This window comes from Ambystoma mexicanum, chromosome 5q (assembly GCF_040938575.1).
Source record: "Ambystoma mexicanum isolate Mex_15411 chromosome 5q, UKY_AmexF1_1, whole genome shotgun sequence".
Classification (NCBI taxonomy): Eukaryota; Metazoa; Chordata; class Amphibia; order Caudata; family Ambystomatidae; genus Ambystoma; species Ambystoma mexicanum.
The window spans coordinates 792,832,748-792,856,306 of record NC_090933.1 but is presented as its reverse complement, the minus strand read 5'-3'; positions in this window follow the sequence as shown (position 1 = coordinate 792,856,306).

The window sequence follows — 23,559 nt, the reverse complement described above, 5'->3', positions numbered from 1 at the left end:
ACCTTGTTTTTTTTTTTTTTTGGCACAGTGCTAATACTGTGCAAACCCGAGCTGCCTCAGAGCAATGCCTCAATAATATGCAACCAGTAACCAGTCAAATAAAGGAGAATTACGAGTGAATGATGTATTGGAATGTAGTACATTCCATGAACATGTTGATAAAGGAAGTCGTAGGCATGCCCTTCTTACACAGTTAAAAGATCAGCATCATAGTGGCTTCCAATTCTGCAAAGTGGAAGACTGAACTATCCCACCCAAAGAGAGAAGCCGCCACCACGGGTTTCCATTTAGCAACGATTGCGCGAATGACATTATTGACAAACCATTCAAAGTGCCAAGAATGATCGCGGTACACACGACACCTTTCTGCATCAATCTCAAGGACCAGCGCCGTTCAATCTAATTTAATATTTTTGATCTTCACAACCGCAGATTATGTCCTTTTGAACAAACAGAAAATCAATAGCCGTTTAGGTTATATGTGGCGCAGGGCCCCTCTGAAAAGAAGGACGCTGGCATATATGTGTCTCCATCTGCCTAGCTATACGAAGCCTTAGGAGAACCCGCAGCCTCTCCAATGAGTCAGATAAGCAGGACCCCTAGAGGATACATATTCCACTAAAACATTCTCAGAACTTGTTTGTACAAAATAATTAAATTACAAATAAGAACTCCCCCTAACCGGGGCAATCGCTTGCAAAACGTTAACATTATCGGGCTCATTTAAAAAAAAACAAATCAAATTGTATGCCAGGGACCACAAGCTTTACCACTTACCTGATGTTGGGTACTCTATAGTCAATTTTCAATATTGACGCAGTGGAGAGGAGAAGGAAAGAGTAAAAGCGAGGCAAACACTTTCCTTGTTTCCACTTCCGTCTCGTGAAGATGGAAAAGATGCCTGTAAATATGTTCTGCATGCAGCATTTACTAATGAATTCCTGGGGAAGCCACCTGGTTTTGATCTGGCGTAGTCTATAGGAATCCATTTGTTTTACACCTGCATGAATGTGTCATGCAGGCCTGAAATCAAATGCACTGGTGATGCAGAGGAGGAATGCGCGGTGGAGAGCTCATCTCTGCTCTGTGCCCCTCCACCATCTTGTCACTGCAAGCTATTGGGGCGTAGAAGTAAATCAAGGCGTAAAAGCATTATTCCTTGCTTTCATGCCCTCAGTTACCACTGTGCCCCATTTAAGGTGAGCCTGGATGTGTATGTTTTTACAAAAAACTTTATTTTTATGGACAAACTGAAAAGTCTTTTTAGCTAGCATAAGAAAGCCCTAGTGTTTCACAACTTTTGATTTCCTGAACATAATGTGTTGTTGTCCTCCATAGAATTTTCTCAAGTGCACATTACAATACCGTAGTCATGTTTTAATACAAAGTACATTCTCAAGAGTAAAACCTGACATCTCCATAGCAATGGCCATTCATCCAGCTGTAGCTGCATGAGATCCGTGTTCACTTTTTAAGTCGGGAATATGTACGCCCTCTATCGCTGCGTACTGGTATAGAGTCCTTAATGGAACTCATTACAAACAGGAGACTAAGAGGTCGATTCATGGAATTAATGTGCGCTGAAATTTTCAGCGGAAGCGTGCGAAAGCGTGCGAATCACAGTGCCAGTGCGAAAATCGCAGCGAAACCCGCGCACAGCGATTCATGGAAGTCAGTGCGCGAGGAAATTCCAGGATGTGCACCAAAATTCTGCGTGGCGCATGCTGACGCACACGTCTCCAAACAGCGTGCGCTAAGCGCACTGCGAAATCGCACATAGCGCGCCGCACACAACAAAAGTAGGAGGAACAGGGGGCGTGACACGCGGAATGGGGAAAAACTCGTGAAAATGTGGGCGTCACGGGGGAAGTACAGGAGGCAAGTGTGCAGAACGCCCACACGCACGTTCAAAACACGTATTCATGGAATCGAACGGGGCTAATGCGTGCGCCAAGAAAGACGCGCTAATCCGGAAACACGTACACCAGCAGCAAGCAGGCGTAAGTGGACCCGCGCAGCATAAAAGTGCGCGCAAACAACAAACAAGCACAGACGCCATGATGAATATACCGTTCCTAGCAGCAGGGGTCGTGGGATACCGCAAGAGGAGATGGATAGTCAGGCCCAGAATTTTTACACCCAGAACCAGCCTTTTTGGGATGCCTGATGACCATGTGTATGGGAGGTACAGGTTTCCATCTCACATAATAATCGACCTGGTCAGTGAGTGGGAGGATGACCTCACATCACCCACCCTGTTCTCCCAAGCACTCAGCCCCCTGCATAAGGTCCTCAATGTACTGCACTTCTTGGCCACTGGATCATTTCGACAGACAACTGCTATAGTGGGGGGGGGGGTGTCACAGGCCACGCAGTCACGCTGCCTACACCAGGTCTTGGCCATCATGACTGCACGCCCATCAGTCTGCAGGCACATATACCTGCCCAGAACACCTGCAGAAAGGCAGGCTGTCGTCCAGGATTTTTACGGGGTGGCACACTTCCCCAAAGTGCTAGGTGCCATTGACTGCACCCATGTGGCTCTACGTCCCCGCAGGGCATCAGAGCACATCTACAGAAACCGCAAGCACTGGCATTCCATCAACGTCCAGGTAGTATGTGATGCCAAGGGAATCATCACCTCAGTATATGCCAACTATCCAGGGTCCACCCACAACAGTTTTATTTACAGAATGTCAACCCTAAACTGGGACCTAGAAGCTGGGCGGCATGGTGATACATGGCTGCTCGGTGAGTATAAATGCCACAGCACATGCATGCATGTCAGATATTGAGTAATGTCACAACCCCATTAATGATACCCATCACCACCTCCCCAGGGGACAGTGCCTACCCTCTGAGCACCCACATGATGACGCCAATTCGGAACCCCACCACGCCACCCGAGGTAAGATTCAACACAGCCCACATTGCAACCCGGGACATAGTGGAGCGCACATTCGGAGAGCTCAAGTCACGCTTTCGCTCCCTTGACCGTTCTGGCGGGCAGCTGTTATACGATCCCCCAGTAGTGTGCAGGATCATAGTGGCAGCATGTGTCCTGCACAATGTTGCAACATGCCGGGGCCTGCCCGTTGACATGGTGGTGCCCCCACATCCCCAACCACATACACGCCCGCTGCGCATGGGAGGGGAAAGGGCACAGGGTGAGGCAGCCCATACGCAGCTGGTGGCTAATTACTTCACCTAAAATCACACCCCTGTGGAGTGCACACAGCCCTGGCACATACCAGCTGACAATCAATGATGATGACATAAGGGGCAGTCAACTGTCACAACCATACCAGCCTGAGATTGGTCACCTGGAAGTGTTACATTGTGTGCATCCCTACCTACACAAACACCACCAATGCTGTGTCATCAAAAGACACACTTCTATGCTGCAAAAATCATTACCCCCTTGCAAAATACAACATGATAACAGTGCCATGTCACCCAACCCCTCCCCAGCATCGCCACCCAACACACCATGGCATGTCATGCTATGTGAGAGCAAACAAAGCAATCCCCAAAACATCACACACGTGTCAAAGTACAGTGTCCTCAATGGAAACTGCCCACACAATATGCTTCCAGTAATGTAGAACTAACAACACACATGACCAAATACTTACCAACAATACAATGCAGCTACACAACCTCAAACATAGCATAAACATGAGAGTACTAAGTTAAAGTAGTGGTAGTCTTACAACCTGATCATGCCAGCACATCGGCCACTTCCAACTGTACTGTGCTGCTGCCACGCAAATGTCCAAGTGCACTGCTTACAACATGAACTCCATCTCCAAAGTAGACGGCCTTGTGAAGACATGAGGAATTAACCTGCAAATTAGGCGAAAGACATGGATGCACAAGCACATAGCAATACACCATGCAGTGTACAATTCAACAACAATATCCACTAGGAATGTACACAGTATTGACTACAGACTGCCCACCCAGCTCATGGGAGTCCTTCGTCACCGTGTAAGTCAATGTCACTTGGGCACACCCTTTGCAAGCCCATGGAAACGGGAAACAGGAGGGGTGTGTATCTCACGAACCCAAGCATCTAACCCAAACTCAGGACAAGCCTGCATGTGCCTCAGCCGGAATACAGTGGATGCCCACAAGAGCCACACAAGGCAACATACAGCAAAAAAAAAACCAAAAAATCAAAAATCGAAAATGGCCATGTGGGGGTCCGGGGGGAGGCCACCCAGGAGGTCCGAGAACAGGGTGCGCATCCAACACCCACCTGTGTGGATGTTGGGGAAAAAAAAACACCTCCACGGGCTCATGGCCTGCACAGCTATGCCAATGTGGGAGAACTGCTGCTGTCGCTCTCATCACCCTCTGCTGCTGCCACAGGAGGTGGTGGTGCTATGAGAGGCAGCACACGCAAAGCCCTGGTATGGTCCTCCATGGCAGCAAGCATGCAGGTGTGGAAGGTCTCGTTCTGGAGGATTATAGTGCAGAGATCCCCATGCAGCGCCTGATGTGATGCCCGGATGTCCTCCAGAGTTGCCTGCATCTCAGCTGAGAGTGAACGTGTGAGCCGCTCCAGCTGCTGTTCTGTCCTCAAGTTAGTGGAAGCCTCAAGGTCTCCCTGAGGTGATGGAGTTCTACCCTCAGGGCTTCCCTGTGGCCCTGGGACTCTATTGATATCGATTGGCATAGAGTCTCCAGTGCCGCCCGTCTGTCCCTGTTGGACGCCAACATGTCCTCCCTGTGTGATTGGCAAATGGAGTCTGTTGCCTGCTGTAGTAGCTCCATCTGCCTTTCAGGGGGGACAATGGAAGTGGCCACCCTCTCCATTGCTTGAGCCATCATCTCAACTGATGCTGCCTGTTGGGTTGCCATACCGTAAATGGATTGTTCCCATGCGGTATCGCCTGGTGGCATACGGCCACCGCTTCGGCGGGCACCACACCTGTTTGGGGCAAGGCGATCTGCGCCTTGCTGTGCCGGCACTGCCTGAGGCTGCAGGACTGCATTCCCCCTCTGATCTGCTTGCCCAGGAATAGGATCAGATGTTGTGGAGTGTGACCCTGCATCCGTAACCGCCAAAGGTGGACTTACCAACACTGACATCCCCATAGAGGGTTCTACCCCTGGTACAGGTGGTTTGGACAGAACAGAATCCCTGCCAAGAACACTTACCTGCGACGCCACATAGGTCTCATCATCCAAATCAGCACCTGAATAGAGCTCTGGGGAGGTGCACCCAGAGGCACCCCTCGACTGAATGCTCTGCAGCAAGATTGGGTTCTCACCCACCACCACACCAAGTCCCCCACTGGTGCCTGGTCGTGCCTGAGATTACTCCTGGGTCTGCACCATCTCCTCAACCTCAACAGCATCAAGTTCGTCATCCCCTGCAAAAACATGAAAGACAAAAAATAGAAACAGGCATTAGCACCATAGCACACAAATAGGCCTGACAAGCTACAGAACCAGTACATGATTTACACATGTCCCACATGACTATAACCCTCCCATGCATTCACTGTCACTGTGTTTGAAGGGGAGGCAAAAGGCAGACACTGATGACACCAACATGGAAGAGCAACACATTTGCAGCATCCTGGGTAGCACTGCCATCACACTTTGGCCTGTGAGTGGCATGTCCAATACACATACATGACACATGCCATCAAACAGATGGAATGTACCATAGCCATGGTACATTCCACAGTACATACATATGTCAGTGAATGAATACTGTCAGCCATCCATGTGAGATGGACATGATGAGATGAAAAAAGCTACATAGTGTGACCAAATAGGCATGTGCCACACACTGCAACACATCCAGTGTACAAAAATACAGTGATTGCAGGCCGATGTACACATCAATGGTTTGTCACTTGAACATGACAGGAAACAACTATCATGTTCCACATTCAAACAGGCCCCAAAAATTCCTGTGATCAGGTCAATACTCAATTAGCCTGAATGGTCAAATCATTCATCTAACAAGGTAACACATGTGGTCCAATGTCGGGTTCATCAATGACAGACGCATGTCACAAATGTGACAATAGGGCTGAGGAATGCGTAGCAAAAGTGGGAGAATTGAAACAATCAGCCTGAACGAACACTGAAATATACAAACAATGTTGTTGCAAGATGCCACTTCAAGGGCAACTGCCGTAATGTTGAGCCAAATGACTAATGTGGGCAGAAGGGATACTGTCACACCCAAATCCAAGGCCGCTGAATGTTTTGGATGAAGCACATGGGTGACCCATACCACTCAGGCACACACACCCTCACCTGGCACTCAATCAGAACCCGTCACCCAAACAACATACACATGTATTACACACACATGCATGGGCACTCACCGGACAATGCATCATAATCAGGTAGTCCTCCCACACCTTGGATCTGTTCCTCTGTGACAAAGACCCCAGCAACAGACTCATGTTCAGTGAGTTTGTTGTCCTCTTGTGGAGACCCACCGCCAGTCACCAGAGCAGCGGCATGATTTGAGGCCAGCTTATTCTTTGCTCTGCGTTTCAGGTCATTCCACCGCTTGTAGCAATCATCAGTTGAGCGCCTCACAAATCCAAGGGCACTTATTCGGTCGGCGATGGTCTGCCAGTGTGCCTTACGTTGACCAGTTGGGGTCTTGCACCCTGCAGTCACCAGCATTTAGTGGCTATGTGCCGACACATAGCCCACAAGTGCATCAAGTTCCGGATCATTGAAGCAAGGTTTCCTTGAGGTACCGGAGTGTGTAGCCGTGTCTGGGGTCTCAGTCTGTCATGCCAGAGCACCCTTCTTCCTCTTTTTTAAAGGTGGAGCAGAGCCAGAGTGGCTTACGCTGCTCTGGTCAGTAGGGGCAGAATCACCGGTGGACTGGGTAGTAGGAGTGTAGGAGTGTGGGAATGCACAATGACCATAGGTCTTGATGCAGGCATTGGTTGCAGGGTAATGTTGGCAGGGGGAACGTCAGTTTGATGGACTGGGACTGACACTGTCCTGGCTGGGAGAGTCAGAGCTGGGGCGGATGGAGCTGCAGCTGCCCCTGCAGCCTCCCCATCCTGCATACTTGGGGCAGCAGATGACATAGCTGCCCCAGATCCATGTGGATTGGTGACTACAACTTGCACCGCCACATGTGGCCTAGACTTGCTGACCTGGAAGTCAGCCAGGGAGTCATCCTGTGCCAGGTCAGCTGCCACAAAGGGCTGGTCCAACAGGGGCTGAGCTTGGATGGTGTCAGCCATGTTTCCCTTAACCATGGGGGGGCATGGGTGTCCCTGATTGTTCCTCCACACATGGGGGCATAGGGGCACCCTGCAAATCCCAGCCACGTCCCCTACCGCGCCCACCATGCCCACTTCTTGAGGGTTGGCCACCTTTGCCTCCCTTACCGCTTGGTCGCCTCCCAACCATGGCCCTGATGTTGTTGTGCGTATGGGAGTTGCAGTAAACTATTGTCCTGGGCAATTGGGGGCCAAAGGGGTAGGATACCAGATGGAATTTGTACCCTAGTGCTCTAACAAGGCTGTCTGTGACCCCTGGGGAAGATGACGGGTCACGCAACGCACAGGCAGCCCAAAATAAAAAATAAACGTGCACGCAACCCCTCGTAGACCACGTGCGTGAAAAAATGAACCCGCACTACGCTGTGGCACCCAGAAACACAAAAAAAAGCGTACGCGTAATACACGCAGCCTACAATGACCTCTGAAGGGCAACGCAACACACGGGGCAAGCACAGTTGCTAAGTACGTGCGGAACTCACCATCTATCTGGAAAAAGAATGTGAAAAATGTACGCGTGTGCGCGTTGGCAACACCCCCGCCAAAAGAAGAATTGTACGCTGTCTGCGGAGACAGGACAAAAGGAGAAGTGAACTCTGTGGAAACAGGCCCAACAAAAAATCAGAAAAGATCTGTCAGAGGTAACAGGGAGTACGAACTAGAAACGCTGTGAAGTAATCGCGTGTGAACCGACAAGAAGTACAGATTTCACTCACTCGCTCTCCACGAAAAGCACATACAAGGAAATGGCGTCCTAAACGCAGCTATTAAACCGGCCCACACGTACACGTCAGAGACGCGTGTACGCGGGCACTTTCATCCAATTACACGCGATGACACTCGGACGTGCAGTTTTTCCACGTGTACTCTGTCATTACGTGCTATGCGGGAAACGCCCGCACGCGTAATGTAACTTACACGCTTACGCGCTAAGGGCCTTTGGTCCAATGGAATTGCGTGCGTGTGCTGACGCGCTTAAGCGCTAAGGGCCTTTCCTCGAATTACACGCTGACGTGCAATTTGTTCAAGTGCCAAATCACTCCTTATCAAGCTGGCCACACGAAAACACACAGAAGACCACGCTCCTGCCCTGAAGGCCATTTTCCTTCCCCCCAGAGCCCCGAGCACGCTCCCACCTGCCATCTGCTGCTGCCTGACTGCCTGCTGCCTACGTGCCCTGCTATTTGGTGCCTGCACATCAGCCATTTGCAGGGGTCCAGTTGCTGTGTCCACTCCTGCTGGAACAGAAGACTCCCGACTGGGATACCATCGCTCCACAGCCAAGCCCCAGGACCCAGTTGCCCACCCATGCCTGCCTCGGGGGTCGCCATGTCGGGGCAAACACCATCTGAGACCACTGGCGACCCCCAGCCAGAGGGGCAGAGGGCCACCAGCTTCAGTCAGAAGGAAGTTGGTGTCCTGGTGGAGCATGTCCTGGGGCATTATGATGCCCTCTTCGGAACATTACGTGCCAACAAGGAAGGACGGGATAGGATCTGGGACAACTTTGTGGTTGCCATCAACGCGGAGGGGGTGGCAACCCGCCACATCAAGCAAGTCAAGAAGCGCTGGGAGGACTTGAGGTCCAGGACCCTCATAAAGGCCCGGCGCCTCGTGGAGGGGGGCCTGGGCAGCATGAGTACCATCCAGATGAGGGTCCTGGAATGCGTAGGCCCAGCGCTCCACGCCCAGATCCTTCGGAGGCAGACCCGCCTGGTGTTGAGCGGTAAGTGGCCAAGCATTGCTGTGTGAGACAGGACATATTTCAGGGTGCTGGTTGTCTGATACTTGCCTGTATGTGTAACATAGGCCATGTACGTATGTGTGTGTGCAGGGACATCATGGTCATGCATGTGAGACCAGTAATGTGTGAACCACATGGTTGATGCATGTGTTACAATGCAACATGCGGAGCAGCATGCGGAATGCACACATTAATGCATGCCTGTCTCTGTTATTGGACATGGATGGGGTGTGAGAGATGGGTGCTGCTGTCATGGACATGTATGGTGTCCATGTCTGTGTGTCTGACTTGCGTGGCTGTGACTTGTAAATGCCATGGATGCATGACACATGTCTGTGACAATGTTCAGATTCACTGATGCAGCCTACTCATCCTTGTATCCACTTTGTCTGCGGTGTACGAGGCCAGATGGATGAAACTACAGTGAAGTGTGTTCATGTGATAGGCATGACCCATGATGCATGTGAGTTTCAAACCAGCATTGTATGTTTCAAGAGTCCCGTGGACATGTATGCTAATGTTCATAGCATGCGCCATGCCTGTTAATGCATGTGTTTTGCCTGCACTGACCCATGTGTTGTGGAGGGACATGATGGAAGTGATGTTTGACAGTGCCACTCATCTGCTATTGCTTCCTGTCTAGGGGACCATTGTACAGTACCCTGATGCTTGTGTTCTATGTCTCCCTCTACACAGCGGCAAGTGATGAAGAGGGCGGAGACGGCACTGTGGAGCAAAGCGGCGGTGATGCCCCCACTGACGCAAGGCCCAGTCACCCTACCAGAATTTACCATCGTCCCGGAGTGAGGGGACTGGTGCTGTGTCTGCCACTACGGCTGCAGCGGAAGGGGTGGGTGAGCCTCCACAGGGGCTTGCAACAGCGGAAGACGGTGTGGAGCCATCCAGGTTGGTGGTTTCCACAGAGGAGGAGGAGGCCGCTCCTGAGCCGCACATGGGGCCTGGTGGGGGTGGTACCACTGGTGCAAGTGGTGCAGTCCAGGGGCAGGAGGCAGCACAGGTCGCCGTGGAGGGGCCTGTGCATGTCACTGTCCCTGACACTGTGACTGCACCACCATGCACCAGCAGGGATGTCCCATCCCAGGCCCATCCGCAGGTAGGGGGGATGGCCATGTCATCTGATACTGCTCTACCTGCGGACGAGGGAAACCCTGGCTGCAAGGAGAAGGTCCTGATTGGTGTCGCGTTGCGCATGCGTGACATTCGTGATGACGTGCGTGCTTCCCGGGGGGAGCACGCACGTCATCACGAAGAGCAGCGTGCCAACGTGGCCCAGTTGGGAGTGTCCATGGTCCGGGGTTTTGTACATGTGTCGGCCACTCTGGCGGCCCTCTCCTCCTCTGTGGAGACTATGCGCCAGTCGTTCTCCATGCCGTCTTCCGGCCCAGATGCCACCAGGGCCCCCTGTGGACCTGCCCTGACCAACGCAGCCAGCTCGGTGGGGATCCCATCCCCGCCACAGTCGGGAGTCGGAGGTCCAGCAGGGGTGGACACCACAGCAACTGGACCCCAGCAGATGGAGGATGTGCCGGCATCATCGAGCAGGGCATGTGCACGACGGCGTCAGTGGATTCCATGAGCCTGGATGCCGTTGTGCTGGCAGAGGCAGTTGCATTGGAGGCAGCGGCAGGCTCAACGTGGGAGGCATCATGGCTCGGGGCCATCTACATCAGAGGGGCAGGCATCGGCCGGAGGGCAGGAGGACCCTGGAATGGGAGTGTCTTCCGTGTGGCAGCGGTTGGGCCAGCAGATAGGTGCGGAGCGGCGGCGGGCGGTGGAGGCACGACAATGGTCAGGGCGGAGCACTCCATGCGCAGGGCGCTGAGGCGTGCTGAGTGCCTCGAGGGAATTTGCAGGGAGTTGGAGGTAGACATGGCGTTATCCCTGCGAGACCTCGGGCCAGAGAACAGGCCCAGCTCCAAGACATTGAACAGGAGTTCGATGATGCCCTGGCCCATGACATCAACAAGTGAGCCGTTGGACTTGCCCGCTGCCATTGTCTATAGTTCATTAGTGTTAAGTTTAATTTCTTTTTTCTTTCATTTGGGGCGCATGTACTATGCCCCACATTTTTGTATATAGTTTATAATTCGGTAGGTTTCATTGTAGGTTTCATTTATGTCGTTGGGCTCATGGACCCTGTATTTGCTATTTGTACATAGTTTTACAGTGGATTTTTCTCCTTCATCTTTATTTTTCTTCACCATGGAGCAATGGATATTACGCTTTTCTTTCCCTTTGGATGTGTTGCTTTGTTGGACGGTGACTTTGGACATATTTACATTAGGATTAATTTGGATTCTCATTTTATTTATTTATCATTTTTTTGGACATGCTACATTTTGATTATTATTGGCATTATTGTGTGTTTTTATTTCATTCCCTTCATTTTGACTTGAATACATTTTTGTTTCTTACTTAAATGTGTGGTCTTCTCTCATTGGTTTCATGCATGTCACAATGTGGGTTTTCTCATTCATGTGTTGCCATTGTTTGGGTCTGACAGACTTGTACTCTATCATGTAATGGGGATTTCAATTTGGAGTGGATGTAAAGCTTGGTTGGGTGTTTGGACTGGGGTGGCGTGGGGTGGGATTTGTGTGGCCATAAGAGCCAGCGATCTGGATTGTGATGACGTGTTGGCTGGGGGACATGTGTCGGGGCCTGCTGGCAGGTGCCTGTCAATGATGGGGGGGTGGGGTGCTGGGGGACATGTGTCGGGGCCTGCTGGCAGGTGCCTGTCAATGATGGGGGGTTGGGGGTGCTGGGGGACATGTGTCGGGGCCTGCTGGCAGGTGCCTGTCAATGATGGGGGGGTGGGGTGCTGGGGGACATGTGTCGGGGCCTGCTGGTAGGTGCCTGTCAATGATGGGGGGTGGGGGTGCTGGGGGACATGTGTCGGGGCCTGCTGGCAGGTGCCTGCCAATGATGGGGGGGTCGGGGTGCTGGCAGACATGTGTTGGGGCCTGCTGCAGGTGCCTGTCAATGATGGGGGGGTTGGGGTGCTGGGGGACATGTTTCGGGGCCTGCTGGCAGGTGTCTGTCAATGATGGGGGGGTGGGGGGCCTGGGGGACATGTGTCGGGGCCTGCTGGCAGGTAGCTGTCAATGATGGGGGGTGGGAGTGCTGGGGGACATGTGTCGGGGCCTGCTGGCAGGTGCCTGTCAATGATGGGGGTGTGGGGGGGCTGGGGGACATGTGTCAGGGCCTGCAGGCAGGTGCCCCTGACTGCTGGGGGGTGGGGGGGCTGGGGGACATGAATTGGTGATCATATTGCAACGTGACATGTGGCTTGGCTGGGGGGCATGCCCATGGTGAATGGGCTGCCTGCGGGACATGATCAGGGGTGCAGGGTAGTCCCCTGTGTTGTGGGCTGTCTGCTGAAATCGCATGTAAAACTTCCCACAAACCCCTGAAATACACGTACCCTGCTGAAATTGCGTGTAAAACTTCCCGCGCACCCGTGAAATACACGTACCCTGCTGAAAGCGCGTGTAAAACTTGCCGCGAACCCCTGAAATACACATACCCTGCTGAAATCGCGTGTAAAACTTCCCGCGAACCCCGTAATACACGTACCCCGCTCGCACAGGGCCAATATTCCTGGGGTGCACATGAAGTCTCACACGCAATTTCAGCAGGGTACGTGTATTTCAGGGGTGCGCGGGAAGTCTCACATGCGATTTCAGCAGGGTACGTGTATTATGGGGTTCGCGGGAAGTCTCACACGCGATTTCAGCAGGTTACGTGTATTATGGGGTTCGCGGGAAGTCTCACACGCGATTTCAGCTGAGTACATGTATTATGGGGTGCGTGGGAAGTCTCACACGCAATTTCAGCAGGGTACGTGTATTTCGGGGCTGCAGGGGAGTCCTACACGTGATTAGGCAGTGTGGGTCCTCCCAGGTGTTCCCTCTACACCCTCCACGGACCATGCAGGCACCCCACACCACAGGGGACTACCCTGCACCCCTGGTCATGTCCAGCAGGCAGCCCATCCACCATGGGCATGCCCCCCAGCCAAGCCACATCACATGTCACCTTGCACTACTGATCAACAACGCATGCCCCCTGCACCCCCACCCCCCAGCAGTGCAGGGGCACCTGCCAGCAGGCCCCCACTCATGTCCCACTCCTGTCCTCTTGCACCCCCACCCCCCAGCAGTCAGGGGCACCTGCCAGCAGGCCCCCACTCATGTCCCTCTGCACCCCCACCCCCCAGTAGTGCAGGGCACCTGCCAGCAGGCCCCCACTCATGACCCCCTGCACCCCCACCCCCAGCAGGGCAGGTCACCTGCCAGCAGGCCCCCACTCATGTCCCCCTTCACCCCCACCCCCCAGCAGTGCAGGGCACCTGCCAGCAGACCCCCACTCATGACCCCCTGCACCCCCACCCCCCAGCAGTGCAGGGGCACCTGCCAGCAGGCCCCCACTCTTGTCCCACTCATGTCCCCTTGCACCCCCACCCCCCAGCAGTCAGGGGCACCTGCCAGCAGGCCCCCACTCATGGCCCCTGCACCCCCACCCCTCCAGCAGTGCAGGGCACCTGCCAGCAGGCCCCCACTCATGTCCCAATCATGTCCCCTTGCTCCCCCACCCCCAGCAGTGCAGGGCACCTGCCAGCAGGCCCCCACTCATGTCCCCCTGCACCCCCACACCCAGCATTGCAGGGCACCTGCCAGCAGGCCCCCATTCATGTCCCCCTGCACCCCCACCCCCCAGCAGTGCAGGGCACCTGCCAGCAGGCCCCCATTCATGTCCCCCTGCACCCCCACCCCCCAGCAGTGCAGGGCACCTGCCAGCAGGCCCCCACTCATGACCCCTGCACCCCCATCCCCCAGCAGTGCAGGGCACCTGCCAGCAGGCCCCCACTCATGGCTCACTCATGTCCCCTTGCACCCCCACCCCCCTGCAGTGCAGGGCACCTGCCAACAGGCCCCCACTCATGTCCCACTCATGTCCCCTTTCATGCCCACCCCCCAGGAGTCAGGGGCACCTGCCAGCAGGCCCCCACTCATGACCCCCTGCACCCCACCCCCCCATCAGTGCAGGACACCTGCCAGCAGGCCCCCACTCATGTCACAATCATGTCCCCTTGCGCCCCCACCCCCCAGCAGTGCCGGGCACCTGCCAGCAGGCCCCCACTCATGTCCCCCTGCACCCCCACCCCGCAGCAGTGCAGGACACCTGCCAGCAGGCCCCCACTCATGACCCCCTGCACCCACACCCCCCAGCAGTGCAGGGCACCTGCCAGCAGGCCCCCACTCATGTCCCACTCATGTCCACTTGTACCCCCACCCCCCAGCAGTGTAGGGCACCTGCCAGCAGGCCCCCACTCATGTCCCCTTACACCCCCACCCTCCAGTAGTGCATGGCACCTGCCAGCAGGCCCCCACTCATGTCCCACTCATGTCCCCTTGCACCCCCACCCCCCAGCAGTCAGGGGCACCTGCCAGCAGGCCCCCACTCATGACCCTCTGCACCCCCACCCCCCCAGCAGTGCAGGGAACCTGCCAGCAGGCCCCCACTCATGTCCCAATATTGTCCCCTTGCTCCCCCACCCCCCAGCAGTGCAGGGCACCTGCCAGTAGGCCCCCACTCATGTCCCCCTGCACCCCCACCCCCAGCATTGCAGGGCACCTGCCAGCAGGCCCCCACTCATGTCCCCCTGCACCCCCACCCCCACTCATGACCCCCTGCACCCCCACCCCCCAGCAGTGCCGGGCACCTGCCAGCAGGCCCCCACTCATGTCTCACTCATGTCCCCTTGCACCCCCACCCCCCTGCAGTGCAGGACACCTGCCAGCAGGCCCCCACTCATGTCCCACTCATGTCCCCTTGCATGCCCACCCCCCAGCAGTCAGGGGCACCTGCCAGCAGGCCCCCACTCATGACCCCCTGCACCCCACCCCCCATCAGTGCAGGACACCTGCCAGCAGGCCCCCACTCATGTCACAATCATGTCCCCTTGCGCCCCCACCCCCCAGCAGTGCAGGGCACCTGCCAGCAGGCCCCCACTCATGTCCCCCTGCACCCCACCCCCCAGCAGTGCAGGGCACCTGCCAGCAGGCCCCCACTCATGACCCCCTGCACCCCCACCCCCCAGCAGTGCAGGGCACCTGCCAGCAGGCCCCCACTCATGTCCTACTCATGTCCACTTGTACCCCCACCCCCCAGCAGTGTAGGGCACCTGCCAGCAGGCCCCCACTCATGTCCCCTTACACCCCCACCCCCCAGTAGTGCAGGGCACCTGCCAGCAGGCCCCCACTCATGTCCCACTCATGTCTCCTTGCACCCCCACCCCCCAGCAGTCAGGGGCACCTGCCAGCAGGCCCCCACTCATGACCCTCTGCACCCCCACCCCCCAGCAGTGCAGGGCACCTGCCAGCAGGCCCCCACTCATGTCCCAATCATGTCCCCTTGCACCCCCATCCCCCAGCAGTCAGGGGCACCTGCCAGCAGGCACCCACTCATGACCCCCTCCACCCCCATCCCCCAGCAGTGAAATGCTGATCGCATGACACAAATTGCTTGTGTAGACCCACATTTTCACATGCATCAAGCCAATGAGCGAATCCCACACATGGAACTAAAAAATGAAAATTTATTATGTACATGAAATCAAAAATGAAATGAAAGCATAACAAAATATGAAACATGAAAAGAAAAGCATGTGAACATGATTATTGAATGAAAATGATAACCAATCCATATGAATTTGAACGAAAAACAGTCCAAAATCAGCCTCCAACAACGCAAATCCAAAGGAAATGTAAAAAAAAGAAAAATAATCCATTGCTTCGTGTTCGTAACCAAAATAAAAGAGAAAAATCAATCCCTTGTTTAACTATTTACAATATATTGTCAGTGAAAAAAAAAAAACATTGCTCCATGTCCATAATGCAAAACAAAAAAAAAAGGATACATGATGAAACTATGTACAACCCATTGTCCAAGGATGTAAAGGGTCCATGATCCCAACCAAACTAATGAAACCTACATACCTACCTACCTAAAAATATGACTATATACAAACTTGGGTGGCATTGTCCATTGACCACAAATAAAAGGAAAACATAAAGGAAACCTAACTCTAAAAACTATTTACAAGGGTAGCGGGCTAGTCCGACGGCTCACTTTTGGATGTCCCGGGCCAGGGCCTCATTGAACTCCTGCTCAATGTCCTGGAGGCGGTCCTCTTCCATGGCCCCGAGGGTTCGCAGGGACGACGACATGTTCTCCTCCAACTCCCTGCGAATTGCCTCGAGGCACTCGGCCCGCCTCAGGGCCCTCCGCATGGAGTTCTGCGCCTTGACCATTGTGAGTCGTGCCTCTTCTACCCGCTGCCGCTCCACATCTATAGCATGGCCTAACCGCTGCCACACCGAAGACACTTCCAGTCCTGGGTCCTCCTGCCTTCTGGCCGATGCCTGCCCCTCCAATGTTGAAGGCCCCGAGCCATCATTGCTCCCACCTAGAGCCTGCTCCTGCTGTCCATGTGCCGTGTGTGATGGTGCCTGCACATCCTCCATCAGCTGGTCTCCAGTTGTGGTGTCCGCCCCTGCTGGGCCGCCGACTCCCGACTGTGGCAGGGATGTGAGCTCCACCAAGCTGGCTGTGTTGGTCGGGCCAGGTCCACAGGGGGCCCTGGTGGAATCTGGGTCGGAAGACGGTGTGGAGAATGACTGGCGCATAGTCTCCACAGAGGAGGAGAGGTCCGCCAGAGTGCGCAACACATGTAGGGACCCACCAACCAGGTCGGGGCCCATACGTTCGTGGGACCCCTCGTCGGCAGGTAGTGGAGAGGCAGATGACATGGCACTCTCCCCTACCTGCGGACGGGCCTGGGACGGGGCCTCCCTGCTGGTGCATGGTGGTGCAGTCACAGGGCCAGGGACAGCGACATGCACAGGCCCCTCTGTGGTGACCTGTGCTGCCTCCTGCCCCTGGCCCTGGACTGCACCACTTGCACCAGTGGTACTACCCCCACCAGGCCCCATGTGCGGCTCAGTAGTGGGCTCCTCCTCCTCTGTGGAGAACAGCAACCTGGATGTCTCCACACCATCTTCCGCCATTGGAAGCCCCTGTGGGGGCTCACCCGGCCCTTCCGCCACAGCAGTTGTGGCAGACGCAGCACCAGCCCCCTCAGTCCCGGATGATGGTAATTCCTGGGAGGGTGGCTGGGCCTTGCATCGCCGCCCAGTGGAGGCATCCCCGCCGCTTGGCTCCACAGCGCCATCTCAGCCCTCTTCTTCACTTGACGCTGAATAGAGGGAGACATAGAACACAAGCATCAGGGTACAGTACAAAATACCCTAGACAGGAAGCAATAACACATGAGTGGAACTGTCAAATGTCACTTCCATCCTATCATTCCACAACCTATGGGTCAATGCACACAACACACATGCAGAAACAGTCCCGGCGCTTGCAATCAACATCAACATCCATGTAGAAGGGCCCCTGTAAACCAAGATGTTGCCTTCAAAGTCACATGCAGCCATGGCATTTCAAAGTCACACACACACTTCTCTGGCACACACACACACATGCACCATACAAGTACATGACATCAGCACCCATTCCTCACCCCCCCCTTCATGTCCAGGAACAGAGACAGCCATGCTTTCATGTGTGCATTCCGCATAGAGCTCCCCATGTTGCATTTAAACACATGCACCAACCATGTGGTTCACACATAACTGGTCTCACATGCATGACCATGATGTCCCTGCACACACATATCCATACATGGCCTATGTCACACATACAGGCAAGCATAAGACTAGCAACACACTGAAACATGCCCTGTCTCACACAGCAATGCTTGGCCACTTACCGCTCAACTCGGACGGGTCTGCCTCCGAAGGATCTGGGCGTGGAGCACTGGGCCTACGCATTCCAGGACCCTCATCGGGATGTTACTCATGCGTGCCCGGCCCCCCTCCGCGAGGTGTCGGGCCTTGTGGAGGGTCCTGGACCTGAAGTCGTCCCAGCGCTTCTTGATGTGCTTGATGTTGCAGGTTGCCACCCCCTCTGCGTTGATGGCAACCACTACGTCATCCCAGATCCTCTCCCGTCCTTCCTTGTTGGCGCGTGATGTTCCAAAGAGGGCATCATAATGCCCCAGGACATGCTCCACCAGGACACCAACTTCGGTGGCAGTGAAACTGGTGGCTCTCTGCCTCTCTGGCTGGGGTTGCCAGTGGTGCCAGATGGAGATGTGCCCGACATGACAACCCCAGAGGCAGGAGTGTGTGGGCAACTGGGTCCTGGGGCTGGGCTGTGGAGCGATGGTATTCCAGTCGGGAGTCTTCTGTTCCAGCAGGGGTGGACACAGCAACTGGACCCCTGCAGATGGCTGATGTGCAGGCACCAAATAGCAGGGCACATGGGAAGCAGACAGTCAGGCAGCAGCAGATGGCAGGTGGGAGCGTGCTCGGGTCTCTGGGGGTCAAGAAAATGGCCTTCAGGGCAGGAGCGCGGTCTTCTGTGTGTGTATGCATGGCCAGCTTGATACGGAGTGATTTGGCCTGTGAAAAATGTGCACGTCAGCGTGTAATTCGAGGAAAGGCCCTTAGCGCGTAAGCGGGTCAGCACACGTACGCGATTTCATTGGACCAAAGGCCCTTTGTGCGTAAGCGCATCTGTGATGTGTCGCGCACGGGCGTTGCCCTTTTGCATATCAAACTTCACGCGAACCCCAGGAATACACGTACCCCACTCGCACACGGACCTTTCGCGTGTAAAACTTCCTGCGAACCCCAGTTAAACACGTACCCTGCTGAAATGGTGTGTGAGACTTCCCGCGAACCCCGTAATACACGTACCCCGCTCGCACAGGGCCCTTTCGCATGTGAGACTTCCCGCGAACGCCATAATACACGTACCTCACTCACACAGGGACCTTTCGCTTGTAAAACTTCCCGCGAACCCCAGTTAAACTTGTACCCTGCTGAAATGGCGTGTGAGACTTCCTGCGAACCCCATAATACATGTACCCCGCTCGCACAGGGCCCTTTCGTGTGTCAAACCTCACTCAAACCTCAGGAATACACGTCCCCACTCGCACAGGCCCTTTCGCGTGTGAAACTTCACGCGCACCCCAGTAATACACGTTCCCCGCTAGGCTTTGCTGTTTGGCAGCTCTGTAAACTGGTCCAGGGTTAGCGCAGCCCTTTGCGCTGAATTGGGGATTTTGATGGCTTCTCCTTGTGCGAGGGCGTTCTTGGGGGCGTAACTGGCGCTGCTGCAGGGTCGCTGTGCCACTCTGCGCCACGGCTGGTTTTGGCAGCTAAAATCCATGAATATGCTGTGCGCGGAAATCGATTTTAGCGCAAGCGGCTGGCGCAGACATTCGCACGCACACACTGTGCACCAGCCACGTGTGCCAGTTTTGTGCGAAATTCTATGAATTACCCTGTAAATGTTCCACATAGAATGAATTTAGTTAGAGGTTAAGAACACACATAGGGACGGACATACTAACCTTTAGTATGAACATTTTTCCACCTATCTGAAGGATACGATCAGTAAAGATCAGTAAAGATAATGATTTGCATCATAGTGGAAATCAAGATGGTCGAATTGTTCTCCTTTCCTTACTCTTTTCCTGTTATTTCCCCAGTCCTTGTGTTGGGATGGAAATGAGTATATCCCACCCCCTTAAGTGCTTTCAGGTGAGGCAAATCCCCTATGGGATAGTGTATAAGAGGGGAGAAAACCGCACTATGAAACCCGGTAGGAAAACAATATTGCGCAAACAGCAGATGCATGGCATTAGGAGACACATAGAAAGAAATGCCATTTTGTATTTATGACCATAACACCTACTTGTATAACGGCGCTGCACCAGCCAAGCTCCATGGAAAGATTTCACTATGCCCAATATCATTTAGGCAGAATTAATCTGCATGGTCAGTTCTCACGGAAGTCCACTTCCCTCATGTCTCTTCATTGTTGCAAAAATGTAGGGCCTGATTCACCAAAGCGTTTCATAATGGCGCAAACCCATAGGAAAACGCTCTGTGAATCAGGTGTGACAGACTTTACGACACGGCACACTCCAGACAGAGACTCCATCCACTGTTCCCGAAGGTGGCGCACTAAAACAAGCCTTTTTATTTTTATTTGAACCCTGGATTCTTGGCTTGAATAGGCACCCAACCCGCCTCACACCCACCTTAACAAATACCCTGTGTCGTAGTAGAACAGGAACCATGCAGGTGTGTAACAAATAAATATTTATTTATTTTTAGAATTCAAAACAAAAATTTAGGGCAGTAATCACCTGTGTGGTGCCAACATAATGCAAAATGTTACAATACAATTAATTCAACTTTCTGACATCATTTTACAATCATAGATGGAACTTATCTTAGGTACTCCCCCTGCAACACTCCCCCAAACATATGCTAACTAAATTCTGTGTGGATGGAAAGCAGTGGCATGGAGTTGGCAAGAAGACAGAAAAATCGTTTTTTATATTCAACCCACCACCACAGAACCTTCAAAATGAGTGAAATGGCATACTCGGATTTCACTGGTTACTTATGGACCAGTTACACTTGCGGTAGGATAGCTTGGACAGAAATTTGTGTGGCTGCACTAAAGAGACAAGGAAACTGACAGGCTACTGAGCAGGGCACTAAAGGAACGTGAACCCACTGAGAAAATTGCTTTTGGGGAGGAAAACAATGCAACAAAAATCACACGTGGCAGAATTGCAATTTCTTATTTCGCACAGGCTTTAAACTGGCAAACAGCTAAGAAAATGGGTTTAACAATCAAAATCAGAAATCGGTTTTTGGGATGGGAAACAAGACAGAGAAAAGATAGGATACTGAGGGGAAGGGATGACTCTTTATGGGATGTTGTTATGGGTTTTTTATTGGAAATGCAAATAGGATGTGTAAAGGAAAGCAAAATACATGGGCAAAATCGTTTTCTTTTTAGCACAATGATTACATCTACTGAGACTATGTTGTAAGGCTATAATTTGTAAAAACACTCAACAAAACTGTTACTTTTGAAGTGCAACAATGATGAACATGAATTTTCATTGGGGAATTAATTGATTTATTCCAAATGATACTAAGGATTTACATAGATAACTGAAGGAAATAGAAAACAAATATGCTAACAGATATAGACTAAACAGATTCTTCTAGGGAAAGGGTGAACAGAGGTTACTGGCATTTTGGGAAATGACTAGGGTTTTTATGGGATTTGAATACGGTTTGAACAGGAAGCAAGGAAAAATAGCAGGATATGCAGTTTTTGGGTACTGGGTGATGGGATACTTACAAGGCAAACTTGGCTTTGCTACTTTAGACAGCCAGCAGGGTCTCTGGACAGCGGGGACAAGAGTCTGGTCACAGGCAGCGGGGTCAAGAGATCTGGTTACTGGGTCAGCTGGGCTCTACTGGTGGGGAACAGCTGGGCAAAGTCTGGTCACTGTGGACAGCGGGATGGGTCAGCTGGGCAAAAGGTCTGGTCACTGGATTCTTCTAAAGGGGATCAGTGGCCTTTCCTCCTTTTTCCCTGGATTATTGGGATGAATGTGGTCCTGTATAGGTGGTTCTGCCTGGATCTGGATGCACCTAGTCTTATTGTTCTTGTCTAAAAATCACGTTAAAACTGTCATAATATCACATTACTGCTTATTCATATTCCAGGGAAAAATGTCTTAAAGTATAAATGTCGTGCATTGTCAATGAGATTGATTTGCCAAAGATGTGGCCGGCGCTGCCATCCCCACAATCCAAATTGTCTCACCTGGGTTAGCCTGCACAAGGGTTTCCATGACTCCCCTTTGAAGTCCTCCATTTTGAATGTAGAGAATATCACCCCTGAGGGAAAACTCAGGGCTTCATCCCCATCCTTTGTCCTCGGCAGCAGTTCTGCCAGATTGTCTGGGAGAACCACTTGTCAGGTCCTTCAGAACAGGCCTTGCCCTTGCAGTATCAGTTCATAGGGAGGTGTGACATTGGCCTTGCTGCCAAACTGATTTGACAGAAATTCCTGGTCCTCAGCCAGGATGATTTGTCTTTTGGGGGGGAAAGCAGAGCACAATACATATTTTTGTAACCCTGTTAGGTGGAAACCTGTGCAGTTCCCTCTGGGATTACTGCAAAAGGTTTAGGACTACAGGTGTTTGGCAGTAAACCCACTTGGTAGCAGTCTGTACCACAAAGATTCACTTGGTAGCTGTGGCTGAGCAGTCAGACTTCCCTCAAGAAGAGTTAGGCAGTATGTGGAGTATACAAAATAGGGCAATTTACACAGTAGAACAAGCAAACACGGAACAAGGCTTCGGTGTAAAGCTATTTAGTTATTTATTTATAAAAACACATCTATGGAAAACACTCTGGCACTAATACGGCAAACAACTTCAATCACAATTACTATAAGTAAATCAATCCCCCTGACAATAGTTAGACACGTCTAGGTTCAACGGCATCACTTATTTGCAGACAGAGGTGAATGCTTTAACCTAGATTGCACTCTATTATTCGTTAGGACGGGAGAGAAAAGGCAGGGTATGAAATCAACTCGGTACCAACACTTTTTCGAACAAATGCAAGGCAAGTAAGGCAGGGTCTACTGTAGATCGCAAAGTTCAGAGGCCGGGCCCACTCGGAGAGAGGCAAGGCGATATGTCCCAAAAAGTATCACAGTGGAAATGCACTTCGAGTCTTTGTCGCAATTTGTTATAGAAAGGTTGGACCAGTTCAGAACAGAAAGTTAAGAAGGCTTGGAGGCGACCCAATGGAGAGGCGAGGATTCAGACACCCCACGCTAACCGACCCAAGAGAAGCCAGGCGGACACGGTACCTTGTTTGTGGAGAGACAGCTCCGGCTCGGGCAGTTGTTCCTGGTGGTGGATGCACGTCAGGGCTTTGCCAAGAGAAGAGATGATCTTGTCGTCGAAGGAAAGTTGAAGATCGTTGCACCACCAGGGAAGAGACCAGCCGCGGAGTGCTCCGTCACAAGGCACCACCTTTTGGTCGCGGTACAGGGGCAGTGGCTATCCGGTTGCAGGGGTGCTCTGCACGGGCAATTCGACCACTGCGTCCTGGAACAAAGAAAAAGCAAAGGGGACTGGTTGTTCCCACCAGTCAGGGGAAGAGACTCTCCGGCGGGGAGATCTCCTCTGTCGTCGGGAAGTGGTGAGTCGGTTCAGCAGGGTTCCACCGAAGGTGTCGTCGTTGCAGGTCGGCTCAGCTTTACCCTAGTCGGATTCTTAGGTCCTGTGGCGACTTCTAAAGATCCAGTCCCAAAAGCCCTGCTTTTATGCAGAAAACCCCCATTCATTCAGCCTAGCTGTCAATCAAAACATGCTAAGTGGTGAGCGGGGTGGCTCACCACTTGGGCCAATCACACCAGAGTGCGACTTGAGTTGGCAAGGCAACTCAGTCCAGGGTGCCTAAACCCCCTCCCACACCCCCTGTGGTACCCAGACAGAATGGCACCACTTTGGAGGACTTCTGTGTAGAAGCCCGCCGAAAGTGGTAC